This window comes from Rhagoletis zephyria, unplaced genomic scaffold (assembly GCF_001687245.7).
Source record: "Rhagoletis zephyria isolate East Lansing unplaced genomic scaffold, Rhagoletis_zephyria_1.1 Rzeph_scaffold_00651, whole genome shotgun sequence".
Classification (NCBI taxonomy): Eukaryota; Metazoa; Arthropoda; class Insecta; order Diptera; family Tephritidae; genus Rhagoletis; species Rhagoletis zephyria.
Window position 1 is genome coordinate 125627 of NW_016157735.1, and position 6176 is coordinate 131802.

Genomic DNA, 6176 nt, shown 5'->3' on the forward strand with positions numbered 1-6176 from the left:
TCCATTTATAAAAGCGTTGTATATTAAAAAGTTTTTTTTATATTATTTATTTTCTACTTTTTAGTCCTGTCTGAATAAAATTTTGCAATAGATATTAAAATAATTCAACGATATTAATAGAAAGGTGCACACACATGCATTTACATATGTATGTACATACAAACGAGCACCAATTAATTTTATTTAAAGAAATGGCGTGTCGTCTATTTCCGCTGTAGCAAACGTAGTACATAGGGCGACATCTAGATGTCATCTACCTCGCCCTATTCACTACAGATGTCGCCCTATGCACTATGCATTTTATATGAGCTTTTCAAAGCAAAGGTTATATGGTGTCGGACACACAACATTGAAAGTTTCTGGATCCACAACATTGAAAGTTTCTGGACACACAACATTGCAAGTTGATAAAAGCGTTGTAAAATACCTCAAAAAATACTCAAGCGCACCTGAAATTCCTCACGTTTTGAGGAATTACTCACAAAGTGGCAACACTGATATTGAGTTAGTACGAGTTATAAGTTTATTATGAAAATACTTTTTTTTTTAAGCGGATTTCCTTTTGACGCAGTGTTTTGTAGAAATCGGACCGCATGGGTTGATTTGCATGAATATTGATAAATTTTTCAGCGAAAACTTTTTGGTTCCGTTTAACCGCGTAAAAAGAGGATCAAGTGTACATGAATTGAATTAGATTTTGAAAGAAAAATTGCTTACATTATTTTCACGGTTAGGGCTCGATGCATAAATGTACTTAGGTACATAAATATGCATTTGTGCTAGTCGCTTAACTTTTTTCGAAGTAGTATGTAAATATGACATATTCTATTTGAGTATGTTATATACTGTTACTCCCAAAATTGAGCGTACGGGTCTTTTTTGTTAATATTTGCAATGTTTTACATGCTACATTTTTTTGTTAATTTTGTTTTAAAATATAGCTTATGCTTTAGCATACATTTACACCCAAGAATTTTCCTGTGTACAAAAATTAAGAAAAATCTGCAAAGTTTCAGCAAAATCGCCAACTTTTTAATAGGAATTTCTAAAAAGAATTCTGGTAGGCAGTTTTTTAGCCCATTAAACTTTAGTATAATACTGTGCAAATTTCAAATGTCTAAAAATTCGCGTTGATAGTTGAGATTTTTTTAGCTGGCAAGCAACAATGCTGTTAGGATAACTGTCTGCCTGCGTGCAGGACAGTATAAATAGAACCGCAAATGGAATTAGAAATCACTTCTGGTAGAGTAGTCGTATACTCCAGTCGATTGTGCAAAGGCAAATTGGAACGGCTAAGCAACGATTGTGAAAACTAAGTTGCTTAGTAGGTAGTTAAAGTATATGGTGTGACGTGGAAATACTGCCAAAGCAATACGTTATATTGGTGTGACGTGAAACCGCTGCCAAGGAAATACGTTATATTGGTGTGACGTGCAAACGCTGCCAACTAAATAGCGAAATAAAGCAGCGTCACTATAATAATCATTCGCGTATTTATTTAAACGTTTGGATAGGGGAACCTAACATCCGACTGAGCCACAGCCCAGCTATAGGCCGGATAAACCGGGTTCGTTACAATTAGCGGAGAACGTGGGGCCCTTATAAATAAAGGAAGCAGTAAGGGCCAAGGAGGAGAACTCACAGATAACAAAAGTGAAATGAAGTGAAGTGATTTGGAAAAAACTACCTAGCAAGAGTGCAATGACACCTTTAAAGTGATAGAGACGCAGGGTGAAGCCCAGAAATTAAGAACTGTGAAAGTGATCAAACATTCCTTACCAATAAGATGGTAACGTGAAACAAAGGAACATAAGAGGAAAAAAAATTGTAAAACAAAGTGGATGTACTACTTAAATAAAGAGGAGCTTGTGACCTATACGACGGAGTTCGGCCTTGACAATTCAGGGATCGTCGAGGGTCTGCGTAAATGCCTCTCTACATTTGTACAAGAGGAAGGGGTGACTGAGAACCATCGCGGTGGAGTCACCGATTTAGCGCTTACGCATACGAGGTCTACAAGCGCGAGGAACGCACCAACACCGAAGAGATCCAAAGTGCTACTACTACCGCCTAGACAACACCCCATCAACGACGACAGCATAAGAGGAACGCCGTACGTGCCCATGTATCCAGTATACGTCGACTCACAACGATTAGCCCCAACTATCGTGGACCGCGTACGCAAATGAGACGTCAAATACGATGGCGGTAAGAACCCGCTGGGTTTCATCGAACGCGTCGAGGAATTAGCAGACGGATACGAGATAGAACGAGACGCACTTCCACGAGCATTACCCGAGTTGTTTGAGGATAGAGCCCTCGCCTGGTTACGAAACAATCATGGCCACTGGAGAGACTGGGAGACGTGTAAGTGAGATTTCCTGAATTCCCGGTATTTTGAAGGACTCGATGATGAGATGCGGCAGCGTGTTCAATGACCCAGAGAGGCATTTAAAGACTATGTACTAGCGCTACAAGGGCTAATGCGTCATTCCGACAATTCGGAAGCACAAAAGCTTCGACGCATGTATAATAACTGCCGAAGCGAGTACCAGCTGTACATTAAGCAAACTGAATTCAACACTCTTGGAGAGTTGGTAAGTCTGACCGAAAACTACGAGAATATTGTAGCAGAGAAGGAGTCGCAACAAGTATTTCCCTGCACAATAGCCACAAGACGAAATGAAGAGCGCAACGACACTATCCGCGAGGAGCAGCAAAGAGAGAGGTTTACGATGCCAGCGAGACCGCACGATGGAGGCGATTATGCGCCACCTACGAGACAACAACGTAAAAGTGAAGAGTCTAGCCGAGTAAACCCACAAACGACGTGCAGACGATGCGGCGAAGGAGGACATTTTGCCTACGAATGTCGCAATAATATCCAGCAATTCTGTTGGAAGTGTGGTCGGCGGAACATTCGAACATCAGACTGTTGCCGCGGACAACAGGGAAACGGCAAAGGACCCCATTCGCGGCGAGGAGTGGGATCTCAAGTAAAGCAACCTCAGTCAATGTAACACCAATGCTAAAGCAAGCGGAAGGGCGAGTAATCGCCAGAGCAACAGTTGATGGTGGAGCAACAACAAGTTTTGTAAGCATTAGAGCAGCGAACACCCTGGGAATCGAACGGTCACGAATAGTGAACAAAAGTGTAGTTATGGAAGATGGCAGATCAACAGCGGTCACAGGAGCAATAGAAGCGGTGGTAAAGGTGGGCGATCAAGAGCATAGGAGCGAATTACTCGTCCTACCAGGTTTAGTCGAAGACATGGTCCTTGGGACTGGCTACCTGGCAAAGGCCAACACAGCAGTGAGCTGCGGAGGGCAGACATTGACGATGACGGCAGAGGATGATATTCGAAAGAAGGCTGCCTGTACCACGATGTTAGAAGTGCGCGAAGTAGAGAGAGCTGAAGAAGGCAAAAAGGCCGCAAATGAAAGCCCACATCCACCGAGGATACGATGGGAGTCAAAACTTTCTTAAAGAAGTAGTTGCTCGTATTCGAGAAGATAACGGGGAGCGAGATGAGCGACCCATAAAATAGCGCTACTTTCCCAATAACCCGAAAATGCAGGAGGTAATACACAGGGAGGTCGACGAATTCAATTCAATTCAATTCAATCTTTATTTAGTCTTGTCTAATAAAAGATCTTACAGACTAGATTACAAAAAACACCTTAGAATTATATAGTAACATACAACAACAGCAGAAACATGTTACATAGTGCACTTACTCATATAGGAGCAAATTTAATCAAAATGACTAATTAAATATAACCATATTAAGTAAAAAGTTTCACATAGTGTATAAGATTAGGAGTAAATAGATTCAATCATAGATTTGAATAAGGACCTTGAAGTCGAGAACTCAATATTCAACCTTCCTGAGATGCAGTTGAATTCCGAAAGAGCTCTAAAAACCGGATCCAGATAAAAATAATTCGCTTTGACTGGTTGCAAGTAAAATGGCAGTTGAAAACGCAATATTCTGTGGGGAACGTTAAAGCTTACCAGTTCAAGCAAGTTAGGGCAGTCCATATATCCATTAATTAAGTCATAGACAATCATAAGCGACTGGACAATTCTCCTCCCTTCCAGAGATTTCAAATTAATTAGTTTGCACCTAGCACCATATGAAGGAAGAGGTTCCGAGAAATTAAGCGGCTGAAGAGCAAAGCGAATAAATTTTCGTTGAACACATTCAATTCTACAAGCATGAGAACTGTAAATTGGGTTCCAAATTACTGAAGCATACTCTAATTTCGAACAAACAAGTGCATTAAAATGAGATTTTCTGGTATACGGATCTTTAAAATCTTTCTCATATCTACGTAAAAACGCTAAATTGCTAAACGCCTTTGGAAGTAAATAGCACACATAGGGATGTTCCGATACAAGTAAATACGAATACTCGATACTTTTGTTTCGATACCAACTACTTTTTTTAATCGAATCATTGTTTCGATTCATACTTGGTATCGAAAGAAAAGTACTTGTATCGAATCGATTTGAGCAAGTGCCATATCTTGTCAGCGTCGTTTTTATGAAAAATAATTGCTTTAAGCAATGACACCGCCAAAATCTAAAGTATGGATATATTTTTACAAAATTACTGATACCACAGCAAAGTGCAAGCAATGCTTTAAAACCGTAAAGTTTTGTGGGAACTTTTCAAAGGTTGAAATTGTTGTCTAACATGTCTATTCTGCGCTGGTAACATAAATTGTGTAACCGGTAATTAAAGTGTCTGTCAATTTTTTAAACCTTTTTCGCATTATATGCGCTCTTGTAACCGGTAAATTTGGTTACCATCTCATGAGCTGGTAACAAAATATTGCCCCATGAAATATGCAATACAAGAATTTCCACAAATTTCCATAGCTGAATTGCTGAATATTTTCACTGCATTACCAACGTATCTAGAATCGCGGTGACAAGTGGTAACATTTTTTGGTAATACAAGTTTCCGCTCACAAAATCTTCGGTAACGTAATAACAGAATAGACCTGTTAGTAATGAATAAATATACATATCGTTACTAATGACGAAATATACATATCGACACCTTAGTGGAAGATCGATCTATCTCGGCAGCCAGTTCGAAAACGCCCTATCTCCGAAAACTTTTCAAGAACACCCTATTTCAGACAGAAATTGAAAAACGCCCTATCCCAGAAAACTTTTTAAGAACGCCCTATTTCAGAATTTGGTTCAAAAACATCCTATCTCAACTGAAAATACATATATTGAAAAAATGTTGAGATATGGCGTTTTTGAACCGAATTATAAAATAGGATGTTCTTGTAAAGTTTTCAGAGATAGTGCATTTTTCAATCAATTTCTGAAATAGGCCGATTTTGAAAAGTCTTCTGAGTTAGGGAGTTTTCGAACTGGCTGCCGGGATAGGTCGGTCTTCCACTCACTGTATTGTAAATACAATATAAATTGATATTTATTTTTCGTTCATATCCAACAAAATAATACAAATAAAAAATTAAAAGTGTTTAAAGTCATGTGTCGCTATGCATCGTGATTTTTCGGATTTTGCGTGAAAAACGCATAACGCAAAAGGTATGTCACAAAAAAACGCCGGAAAATCACTTTCACTTTTTTGCATATAAAATGATGAAAAATTATCCGTATAAGTAGGTATCGATACTTTCGGTTTACTCATACAAGTAGTATCGAAATAACGATTTGAGTACACTCATTTAAGTAGGTATCAATAACTTCATGGTATCGGAACGTCCCTAAGCACACATGGTTCACAAAAGAAAAAGCCGAGTCAAAAGCAACACCCAAATCCACGAAATCATTAACTTTGGTAAGCTGGTGATTTAAGATGAAAAAATTTGAAAGAACCGTATTATGAGTTTTTGAAAACGTCATGTGGAAGCAGTGGCGTAGCCAGGATTTGGCGAAGGGGGGGCTTAAAAAAAATTTCCGTCGATAACTTAAAGTTGTGATACACAATGGATAGAGGCGTTGCCTGTGGGTATTCTTTCATATATGTATGTAAGTGCCATTTCTACCGTTATATATTTTTTGTCTACTCGGTTATTCCATGGGGAATTCATGCTTTATCTAAACTTAAAAAATTAAATTACTACACCATTTTAATTAATTAGTGTGTACTCCAGTTTTGTTTTGTAGAAATTTCGTTAGTATACAC